The sequence below is a fragment of the Phyllobates terribilis genome, unplaced genomic scaffold (genome assembly GCF_046119375.1).
Source record: "Phyllobates terribilis strain yellow unplaced genomic scaffold, ASM4611937v1 Scaffold_3__8_contigs__length_932513732, whole genome shotgun sequence".
NCBI classification, from domain to species: Eukaryota; Metazoa; Chordata; class Amphibia; order Anura; family Dendrobatidae; genus Phyllobates; species Phyllobates terribilis.
In genome coordinates this window covers 90530934-90543427 of record NW_027362763.1, presented here as the reverse complement: position 1 = coordinate 90543427, position 12494 = coordinate 90530934, and the positions used below count along the sequence as shown (strand labels likewise).

The 12494-nt window shown below is 44.0% G+C and overlaps 1 protein-coding gene across 1 annotated transcript in view; it reads left to right on the top strand.

Moving 5' to 3' along the window:
• Positions 1-12494, top strand: part of HS1BP3 (HCLS1 binding protein 3) — a 97897-nt gene that overhangs the window by 16237 nt on the left and 69166 nt on the right. The gene's annotated exons all lie outside the window — the stretch shown is intronic.

Genomic DNA, 12494 nt, shown 5'->3' with positions numbered 1-12494 from the left:
TTTTTTTTTTTTTTTTTTTAAATTCGGCAAAAATTAATCACAATTATTGTGAATTCATAACTGTAAGCCAGTGGGTAGTAAATCGGCAAAATGCCAATCAAGTGGTAATCTACCTAATCTCCAACTAAATGCCTGAACTTAAAGGGAACCAGCCACCACCTTTCTGAGCGCCTGTACTGCATTACACAAATGTGTCCATCATCCCCCTAACTCCACCTGTATACCACCCAAAATTTATTATTTTTTTTTTCTTCCCCCGCGCTGTCTGTAAATGCTTTTGGTCCGTTCCAATGGGCGTCATTTCCTCTGCGCAGGGGCGTACATAGAAGTCATGGGGCCCCATAGCAGAAGCTCTAATTGGCCCTCCCGCTACAAAAAATAAATATTTGTCAGTGTCACAGAAGAGCAGATCTCATAACTTTCCAGCCTTTACATAGTAATTTACCTCCTTCTGAAGTCGTAGATTCCTCCTTCATTGCCTCCATAAAGTATGATGCCAACAAAAGTGCCCCCCAAACAGTGTGATACCCCTATGGCGCATTCCTCCACATGCACAGTATAATGACCCTACTGTACCCCACTTCAACTCCCACGGCAAAGTATGGTGACCCTAACACAGTATAATCCCCCCAACTGTGAACCCCACAGAGCCCTCCATACACTCTCATGGCCCCCGCACAGCCCTCCAAACAGTATAATGGCCCCCACACAGCCCTCCAAACAGTATAATGACCCCACACAAACCTTCACACTGTATAATTGCTTTCATACAGTATAATGGCCCCCCACATAGCCCTCGAAATATTATAATGGCCCCACATAGCCTTCCATATAGTATAATGCACCACCAATAATCTTCCATATAGTATAATGCGCCCCCATAATCCTCCATATAGTATAATGCTCCCCCCATAAACCTCCATATAGTATAATGCGCCCCCCATAATCCTCCATATAGTATAATGAACTTCCCATGGTCCTCCATAGAATATAATGCACTCCCCATAGTCCTCCATACAGTATATTACACACCCCATAGGGTAAAATGCAGCCCCCATATAGTATAATGCACCCCACAGTCCTGCAGTATTATGGGCACCACGTACTCACTGATTTTAAAATACCATATATTTAAAATAAGACGACCTGAATGTAAGCCGAGGCCCCTAATTTTACCACATAAAAATGGGAAAACCTATTGACTTGAGTATAAGCCTAGGGTGGGAAATGCAGCAGCTACTGGTAAATTTCCCCATCCTTGTATGTGTGGCCCCCTCAATCCCCACAATCCCTGGTATGTGTGGCCCCCTCAATCCCACAATCCCTGGTATGTGTGGCCCCCTCAATCCCACAATCCCTGGTATGTGTGGCCCCCACAATCCCTGGTATGTGTGGCCCCCACAATCCCTGGTATGTGTGGCCCCCACAATCCCTGGTATGTGTGGCCCCCACAATCCCTGGTATGTGTGGCCCCCACAATCCCTGGTATGTGTGGCCCCCACAATCCCTGGTATGTGTGGCCCCCACAATCCCTGGTATGTGTGGCCCCCACAATCCCTGGTATGTGTGGCCCCCACAATCCCTGGTATGTGTGGCCCCCACAATCCCTGGTATGTGTGGCCCCCACAATCCCACAATCCCTGGTATGTGTGGCCCCCTCAATCCCACAATCCCTGGTATGTGTGGCCCCCTCAATCCCACAATCCCTGGTATGTGTGGCCCCCTCAATCCCACAATCCCTGGTATGTGTGGCCCCCTCAATCCCACAATCCCTGGTATGTGTGGCCCCCTCAATCCCACAATCCCTGGTATGTGTGGCCCCCTCAATCCCTGGTATGTGTGGCCCCCACAATCCCTGGTATGTGTGGCCCCCACAATCCCTGGTATGTGTGGCCCCCACAATCCCTGCTATGTGTGGCCCCCACAATCCCTGCTATGTGTGGCCTCCTCAATCTCCAAATCCTGCTATGTGTGGCCTCCTCAATCCCCCATTCCTGGTATGTGTGGCCTCCTCAATCCCCCATTCCTGCTATGTGTGGCCTCCTCAATCCCCCATTCCTGCTATGTGTGGCCTCCTCAATCCCCCATCCCTGCTATGTGTGGCCTCCTCAATCCCCCATTCCTGCTATGTGTGGCCTCCTCAATCCCCCATTCCTGCTATGTGTGGCCTCCTCAATCCCCCATTCCTGCTATGTGTGGCCTCCTCATCCCCCCCCCCCCCCAATCACTGCACACATAAAACAATAAACACTTATACTCGCCTTCCTTCCTCACCTCTCCTCCAGCGCTGCGTCCTGTCTGCAGCAGCTCATGTCGGCATCTGAGCAGCGCGCTTGCAGAAGCCGAGGTGAGCGCTGCCGGCACATTCACTCCTCTGCACTGACAGCAGGAGTCGGGGCTCAGCGCTCCTCTGTGCCCGCTACTAAAGAGAATGAATATTCCGTCTTCTCCACGCCCATGGGAGTGGAGAAGAGGGAATATTCATGTCCCTTTAGCAGCGGGGACACGTGATAGCTGCAGCAGCGGCTACAGCGTGTGCCCTGCTCCTGCACTGCCGCAACCCGCTCCTCTGCCGCCCCAACCTCTTACTCATCTATCCTCCTCGTTCCCACGCTGCTTGGGGCCCTCACGGGCCCCATAGCAGTGGCGTGGTCTGCCGCCATTGGCGGTACGCCACTGCCTCTGCCGCCTCCTTGCCCCCAAAAGCTGTCATCCAGCTTTGATGTGAATGACACGTCAAACATCATCCACATAGCCAAAAGAAGTCTCGCACCTGCGCAATAGCATCGTCTGCTCCCACAGGTGCCCTTTCCTCTGCAATACGGAGGGCAGAGCACAAAACATAACTGTGCGTGCACCCGGGAAACGTCATTCCAGCTCCTTCTTACCGGAACCTATTCGCCGAAATGACGTTTCCGTGCTGCATACCCTGTGTATTATACAGCCCAGTAAGGGAGGAGGATACAGCTGCTTCTAAAAGGTTCATATGCAAGGAGACATAGCTGTTAGTAAAGGGTTAATCTGCAAAAGAAGGTATCTGCTACCTATAAATGGTAAATTTCTCTCACTGTATACTTTACACACAACAGCTTCAGTAGGCTGTGACAGGATTTACCTTATTTGCTGTCTCTAACCTCTTCTGTCTGCTGCCCCATAATGCACAGGAATCCATCTTAATTTGCCTGTTTATAATAATAAGATTCAGCATGTTGTAAGAGACAGCAGAACACATCCCCCACACAATGGTGTCTTCCAACTCCAAAGCAGGAAGTCTCACACAGCTGTTGAGATATTTGGTCAGCAGAGAGCCTTACTTCAGTCTCTCTTAAGCGGCCAGCCCTATTAACCACTAGTTGGGATTTTCCTAATTCCTATCAGTCTTTCCTTTACGTAATGAATTTTTTTAGGGGATATAAGGACCCTTTTAACAACACCTTCATTAAAGGAGGTGTCCCATCTATGACCTTTATGGCCTATTCATAGGTCAAATGGCCCTTCCCCTGCTTCCCTTTACACAGCATTGTGCTGTCCAAAGTTTCTCTTCTTACACTTGTTAGTCTATCCTTCCTCACGGACCGCTGGTGGAGGAACATATGATGAGACCGGTCCATCAACCTCCACCAATAGTCAAACTGCTTTCTCATGTGCAATGTTTTTCTATTGGTGGAGGCATTAAGCCCGCATCTTTCCTGGCAGTTGATGGCTGTGATATTCAGCCATCATCAGCCTTTAACAGCCGCGGGTGGAGCGGAACTCCACCCACAGCTGTTAACCCGCCCCCTGCCTGCATTTATAGAGCGCTGAAGTGATCGCGTGGCGCCTATGTGTTGCCATGAAAAAAAACAAAACACAAAACTATACATGTTTGGTATCTGCGTACTCGTGCTGACCTGCAGAATCATACTAGCGGGTCAGTTTTACCATATAGTGAACATGGGAAATAAAAAAAAAAACAAAAAACAATTGTGGAATGGCAATTTACCCAGACTTGGAATTTGTTTTCCAGTACACTATATAGTAAAATATAGTAAAATGAATGGTGTCACTCAAAAGTAAAAATTGTCCCGGAAAAAATAAGCCTTCATATGGCCATATTGACTGAGAAATAAAAAAAGGAAGGATCTTGGAAGAAGGGGAGGAAAAAAATTAAAGTGCAAAAAGAAAAAATGGAAAATCACCCTGTCAGGAAGGGGTTAATAATAATTCAACCTTTTGTAAATTCTGTGTACAAAGTTTACATTGGGGGGGGGGGGGGTAGGGCATTGGGATGAGCAGAATAAAGCTCAGTTTATCCAGACTGACGAGTACCAAAAAATGAGTTTAGATAATAGGTAGAGGGTCCGGCAGCTCCGAGGCTTGGATTGAAGCTTTGTCCTCGATCCATCAAGGTGTCCAAGCCAAAATTCTGGTGAGGATTTGAGAAGGAAGGAATTGTGGAGTTTTTCCGCGCTGCTCAAGATTGAAGACACTCCGGTACCAAGAGATATTATAATGCGTTTTTTTATTCGACACGTTTCGAAGCATATCATGCTTCTTCAGGAGGTAACCACGTAAGAATCCTGGTGTAAAACGCCTTCAAATGTCGCAAACATTTTGCCAGTTTCAGGCAGCTCCATAAAACGGGCAAGGCTGAGGAAGAACCCGGGACGTGGCGTGACATCTTCTGTCCTACACATTCATTTAAAGTTGCGTTGTACCTTAAGCCAGAAATGTTACTACAGTCCCAAACTAGAGTAACATTTCTGACGAGTGCACGGAAGCGCACACCACTGATGAGGTGCACCAAAGTTATTAAGTGGTGGCACATCTTTATTTCGTTAACACTGGAGTAAGAAACTCCTGTCTTGGTGATCATGTAAACATGATTTATTGCCACATGAGGGCGCTGTTACTCTGTATATCACTGGAAGTAGCGGCAATGATTCGGAGATGCAGAATGCAGTAAGCGGGCAGATCTGGTTACCTTCTTGCATATGTACCGGCCGCAGTCATTAAGTAATGGTATCAACAAGAGGGATCTTCTAATATTTTATATAGATCTCAGCTCTTCTCATTCACGTTGACTTTCCTGAGTTCTATTTATTCCTATGGAAAGTGACTGTATCCCCATTATCAGTGCAGGATCACGGCCTACTTTTCTAATTCTTTCACGATCTCTCAGGGTGCCCATATACCTCTGATAGCGGTCTGAGGACAGCTGTTCCTCCTGGCCCTTTCCCCCCCCATACATATGGACATTCAATTCAGCCTCTATTATTCAGAAACTTGACCTATTGCCTTCAAGGGGAACTATTCCATCTTTATTAATGGGTATTATTGGATAGCACTCGTAAAAACAAGCAGTTTTGTAATTTACCACTTCTAAAAATTTTCAGCCATTCTTGAGATATTAACACTTCTTCCTTTTTTTTTTTTTCCCTTTTAATTCTGTTTTGTTGCCTTGGAGACCGACCACCGCTGCTAGACAGCAGAACGTGCCAATTGCTTACTAGATCTTTTTTATTGAAGTGCTGGTAAGCGCTGTTCTGAAGCTGACCAAAAACACTGGAGGGCGCTGTTACCTCCTAATCCCAGCCCAGCTTCAGAGCAGAGTTTAGAAGCTAGCAGCGGTGGTCGATCTCCTAGGCAACGAATAAACAACAACAAAAAAGTGTTAATATCTCAAGAACGGCTGCAAATTTTAATAAGCTGTAAATTGCAAAAGTGCTCGTTATTACAAACTCTATCCAACAACATCCATCTTTGAAGATGAGAACAACCCTTTTAAGGGTTTAAGTCTTATTAACAATGCTCCATGGGGAAAAAATATGCAAATTGCCTTTCTCTTGGTTACTTTCTTCTATCGCACTAATGTCACTTTTGTAGCCGCTTCTAAGTCCTCGTACGCTCGGCGACCACCTTTATTGATCTTCCAGGACACATACAGGTTCCACAGACCCTGACAGCCTACATCTTCACTTTTCTCCCTCTCTGTGAGTTTCAGCGTCGGTCTTTACTGCAGCGCTCATATTCTGTTCGTGAAGCAGGGGGATCAGGATGAACGATGCCATTGTTAGCAATTACTTGTTGAATCTTAATGTGAGACAAAATTGCCAATATTTGCAACATTTAATCAATTTATGGCAATGTTTGTTGTAAACCGAGCTCCAAAAAGTTGCAAATGTGTTCAAAAAAAAAAAATGTTAAAGGTGCGGTGTCATTTTCTTGAATGGGTAAAATTGCAAAGTGGCTATAAAAAGAAGGCAATTTACTTGTTCAAACTCCTCTAAGTTCTCAAGAACAGGGGGATTTTTCAATCTGCAGTTCGCTGCTCATGGCGCAGGTTACTGGACAACTCTGCAACCTCAGGAGGTGGCTGCTCTACTGGACAGAGTGGAGCGCTTACAATCGTTTTCGTTTTTTGCTTCCCTTCTTCCCAGAGCCATAACTTTTCCGTCAATATTGCAGTGTAAGGGCTTATTTTTTGCGGGATGAGTTGTACTTTTGAACGACACCTTGATTTTACAATGTCGTGAACGGGAAAACTGGGAAACAAAATTCCAAGTGCGGCGAAATTGCAAAAAAAAGTGCAATTCCACAAGAGTGTGTGGTGTGTGTATACTTTTTTTTTTTTTTTTTTACCATGTTCACTAAATATTAAAACTGACCTGCCATCATGATTCTCCAGGTCAGTATGAGTTCTTAAATGAAAAAAAATAAATAAATAATAATAAAAAAAAAATCCAAAGTTTAATTTTCCGAGACCCGTAATGTCTCCATTTTTCGATGTTTTGGGTCCAGGTCTATTTCATGAGTCTAATTTTCTTAAAAATTCTGTGGAAGCAGGGTTGAAAAGCAATGACTGACTTTCATTTGTTCATTTTCATAGATTTTTAATTTAGTACTTTTGTCAGATTCAAGTTATTTCTGTGACCATTGTGGGTTTTTCTTTCATTAAACGAGGAGTATCAACAATTTTGACCACGTGTGCACATACACAAAAATTATTATAGCGCCATTAATTCCATGGCGCTTTACATGTGAAAAGGGGTATACATACAAAACAACAAGTACGATAATCTTGAATAATACAAGTCAGCGACTGGTACAGGAGGAGCGAGGACCCTGCCCGCGAGGGCTCACTGTCTACAGGGGATGGGTGAGGATACAGTAGGGGAGGGCAGAGCTGGTCGTGCAGTAATGTGGTGGAGCGGTGGTTACTGCAGGTTGTAGGCTTGTCGGAAGAGGTGGGTCTTCAGTTTCCTTTTGAAGGTTTCCATGGTAGGCAAGAGTCTGATATGTTGGGGTAGAGAGTTCCAGAGTAGGAGGGGTTGCATGGGAGAAATCTTGTATGTGATTGTGGGAAGAGGAGATAAGAGGGGAGTAGAGAAGGAGATCTTGTGAGGATCGGAGGTTGTGTGCAGGTATGTACCAGGAGACTAGGTCACAGATATACGGGGGAGACAGGTTGTGAATGGCTTTGTATGCCATGGTTCTGGTTTTGAACTGGATTCTCTGGGCAATGGATAGCCAGTGAAGAGATTGACAGAGAGGAGAGGCCGGGGAATAGCAGGGGGACAGGTGGATTAGTCGGGCAGCAGAGTTTAGGATAGATTGAGGGATGCGAGAGTGTTGGAGGGGAGGCCATAGAGCAGGAGGTTGCAGTAGTCGAGGCGGGAGATGATGAGGGCGTGCACTAGTGTTTTTGTAGATTCGTGGTTGAGGAATGTGCGGATCCGGGAGATATTTTTGAGTTGGAGTCGGCAGGAAGTGGAAAGGGCTTGGATATGTGGTTTGAAGGAGAGATCAGAGTAAGGGTTACCCCGAGGCAGCGAGCTTGTGGGACTGGGGAAAGTGAGCAGACATTGACTTTGATGGATAGGTCAAAATGGGGGGGGGGGGGGTTTGAATGAGATGGTGGAAAGATCATGAATTATGAAATGTCCTATTAAAATTTGTCCTATGCCTGATCTAAGGGTCTAGACTTTTAGCTGAGATGAATCTGTTCCACAGTAAATTTATCACTTAAACATGAGCCATGTATGTTGGAGTTGTAGTCAGTGTCAAAGAAAGTGAGGAGTCTGAGTCGGTGACTTGGCTTACCGACTCCACAACCCTGCTGATAGCGTCATTTAACATGTTAACAGCCGCGGATGGATCGCGATTCCACCCGCAGCTGTTAGGGGCTCATGACAGTTGATCAGATCAGCTGTAGTGATGAGCGAGTATGTTCGGTTAACCCTTTCGGCGAGTATACTCGGGCGAGTACCGAGTATCTTCAGCGTACTCGGTGATATGTTTGAATCACTCCCATGTACATGATTTGCGACTGACAGCTTTAATACATGTGAGGAATGCGAAGGAAACAAGCATTCCTCACATGTACTAAAGCTGTCAGACAGTCGCAAATCATGAACATGGGAGTGATTCAAACATAACACCGAGCAGCTGAAGATACTCTGTACTCGCCCGAGCATACTCGCTCATCACTAATCGGCTGTCATGTGCCCGAAAGGATGCGGGCTCAGTGCCGGAGCACGCATCAAATTCCGGGACATGACCTATGACGTACCTATAGATCGTAAAGGGGTCAAAGCCACAGGTTGTAGGAAAAAATTGTTACAAAAATTTGCTGTAAAAGTTAAATTTTCTTTTTCTTTTTATGCTCTCCTTGTAACACCATGCCCACTTTTTTAACTTTTTGCAAGGAGGGCGTGTCGCCACTTTTTAGGCAGCTTTATTAATGCAAGAATATGGTGCAAATTTTAGAACAACATCTACACCTACTCATTGCAAGAATATATTTAATTTTCTGACTGTACAACAGTCAAAAATACACCAAATGCATTAAGAAGTGAATGTCCTAATAAAATTGATGCAATTTACTCTAGAAGCTTTTTTTTTTTTTTTTTAAGACCGGGTCTTAACCTTGATTTAAGCATTTCTGCGTCTGTGACCAATTTGAGGTGGGGCCTTTTTTGCATTTTTCTTCAATTTTCTAGTTCTTTGTGCAATGTTCACTCCTCCCATTATAGCATGGAAAGCAATGGACTATACACTGCATTATTTCCGGAGGGCTCAGGATGCCATCTCTATCATACGGAGGGAAGCCCCTCAATGTGAGGTCATTTCTTGTTTGGGCTCTTTTATTAGCAGCTTTTGCTATTTTGGACATTGGAGGAGATTTCTATGGTCGTGAATTTGATCATCTCCACCATGTAGATCCCTCCAGAGATTTCTGCAGCTGTTATGTTGAGAATTAGAGGAAGTGTGAGGGACGTGGCCGGCTCTCTCATCCGGGAGCATAAAATTCCCAGGAAGGATGCAGCGCAAATAGACACCTGAACATGAAGGTGATCGAGGTTTTTCGTTTTATGTTTTCCTTTTTTTTCATGGCAAACTTTTAAAACATTTCAAAAACCCATTTTTCAGAGTTAAGGGATGCTGGTCTCCTAGACCCCTCCTTTGTTGGTGTCTACAAAGCGTAGCTTTCCCGGTCCAGCACATTAATGTGCAGTTGTGTAATGCCCCATCCTGTGGATATGCCATAAATATCTGAAATGGGGGGGGGGGGGACTCCCTTATACACTTTTCGACATCTGCCATAAATGAACATGAGATGTCGGAGATGAGATCGTCTCTGGAGATGAGCCCACTCTATAACCGGCAGGTCCTGGGCGCCAGCTGTACTATTCTAGGTGCCAGCTGACCTTTCAGTGGTTAGATCCGGTTGGGCGTCTGACTCCTCGACCATTGGTGGACTCTGTCTGTTTGAGCTTTGTATGAGATTACTGGACCAAGAAAGGGGGTAAGTAACCCTTTAAATACAGGGAAGTAGATATTAAACGCTCAACTTCCACCGAAACTAAGGCCCTTTCATTACTATTAACGTCCTTCGACTCGATCTCAAGCCGTGGCGACTTGATGGATGAGCGCTCTGTAGGAAGCTAGACCTTGTGGAAGCCTAGACAGGTCCACCAGGGTCTTCTCCGCAGTTATCTTGATAGTATCAAGCCATCACTTTTGCTGATGCCTTGTTCCTTCTTTTCTTCGACCATGATGTCCTTCTCCACTGATTGCTCTCTTCATATGATGCGTCCAAAGTAGGCAAGTCACAGCTTGGTGATCCTTGCTTCGAGTGATGTGTCTGCTTTGATTTGTTTCAAAATTGATTTGTTTGTTCTTGCCATCCATGGTATTGATATTGATTAAACTCTCCACTTCGACCAAATCTAAGGCCCTTTTACAAGGGTCAATAATCTAGACGAACAAACCGGTGTAGGACCATGGCAGCGATGAGCTGACAGATGATCGCGGATCGTATCTGTTATGCGAACTATAAGATTAGTGATGTTGGTAGCACATCTCCCAATGTAAATATACAAAATGTATGGAGACCAAGCAATGGTTCGTCCTCGTACTGTTTGCATCGGCTTGCGTAAAACGGCCTTGAATGGGTGTCATTGTAAAATTTGCCTGCGTAAATCTGCTTTTAGAGTGTTCACACTAAGCATTTTTTTTATGCAAATTTTCTGCTGCGTTTTACTGTACCAGAAAAGTTTCAGAAATCTCATGCACATACATTTGTTTTTTTTGCACAACAGAGCATGTCACTTCTTTCAGCGGTTTTGCAGCGTTTTTCACCCATTGAAAGTAATGGGCAGTGACAAAAACGCTGCAAAAACGCATGTATCAGGTACATATACCAAAAGGGCAAATGGCTAAAATTTTCTTGCTATTTAGTTCCCTATCTGTTAAAACAGCTCATCCCTCGTCATGTAGTGTCTGTTTTTGTTGCAACTTCTGCTTCTGCTAATAAAAGCACAAAGCCACAAAAGTGGTCACAAATTGGTTGCAGAACAATATGTTCTATAAGATTTCCTGCCTAAATAAAGCATCATTCTAAAAATACAATAGTTCATAGGAAGTAATAACATTGGGAAGGTTTATTACCAAAGACTATTCATTGACTCTATAACAAGTATTATTGCTAATTATTAAATGGGTCTTGCCACCAAATAACATTCTATAGTTGGTGGCAGGGCTGTGGAGTCGGAGTTGGAGCCCATTTTGGTGGAGTCGGTATAAAATGGACCGACTCCTAAAATATATAGTAAATTGGGTACAGTAGTTCAATGCAGTTTGTGGGGAATATATTTTTTTCATAAGAATTTGGGAAAGTTATGAAATATCCTATAAATGTCTGTCCTATTCCTGATCTAAGGGTCTAGACTTTTAGCTGAGATGAATCTGTGCTACAGTAAATTTATCACTTAAACATGAGCCATGTATGAGGGAGTCGGAGTTGTGGAGTCGGTGTCATGGAAATGTCGGAGGTTTGGCTTACCGACTCCACAGCCCTGCATGTTCCATACACTGTCAGACACGGCCATTACACAGTACACAGCAGGGGCACATTTATGAGATTATCTCAGCACAGGAACACTTTATTTAAATACATCCAATTTTGGAAGTTATTATTATTCCAAGGTCTATTGGTTAAAATTAACTTTCGTTCTTGGGAAAACCCCTTTCCGGCCAGGTCAGTAATAGTACGTATCTGCACCCTGGGACTTATGGACCAGCTACGTACTATTACGTGTGCGGCGATCGCGCCCGTACACAAGCGGTGCGGGGCGATTGCCGCCAGGTGTCAGCTGATTGTCACAGCTGACACCCAGTGCTATGTGCAGGGAGTGGTCCCTCACCGCTCCCTGCACATTAACCCCAGCAATGAAGTAGATCGCAGCATTGCTGCTGCTCTCTATGCTATACAGCCGCTCAGGCTGCAAAAAGTGAAAGTCCCATAGTGGGACAATGTGTAAAAGAAAAAAAAAAGTGTAGGAAAGTGAAAAAAATAAATAAATAAATTGTAAAAATAATATAAAAAAAAAAAATAACCCTCAAAAAATAAAAATATATTGAACCCATAATATGTATTTATTATGAAAAAAAAACCAAAAAAAAACCCCATAAAAGTACACATATTTGGTATCGACTCATCCGGAACGACCTGACCTATAAAACTGTCCACTAGTTAACCCCTTTAGTGAACACAGTAAAAAAAGCAAAAAACAATTCTTTTATCATACCGCTAAACAAAAAATGGAATAACACGCGATCAAAAAGACAAATGTAAATAAAAATGTTACCGCTGAAAACGTCATTTTGTCCCGCAAAAAACAAGCCACCATCCGAAAAATAAAAGTTATAGCTCTCAGAATAAAGCGATGCAATAAAACTATTTTTTCTAGAAAATAGTTTTAATGTGTAAAACGCCAAAACATAAAAAATATATAAATTTGGTACCGCTGTAAACGTACTGACCTGAAGAATAACGCTGCCTTATCAATTTTACCACACGCGGAGCGGCATAAAAAAAACCCCATAAAAACGATTCCTGAATTGTTGTTTTTTGTTCTGCCTCCCAAATATCGGAATAGAAAGCGATCAAAAAATATCACATGCCCAAAAAAATGGTACCAATAAAAACGTAAACTTGTCCCGCAAAAAAA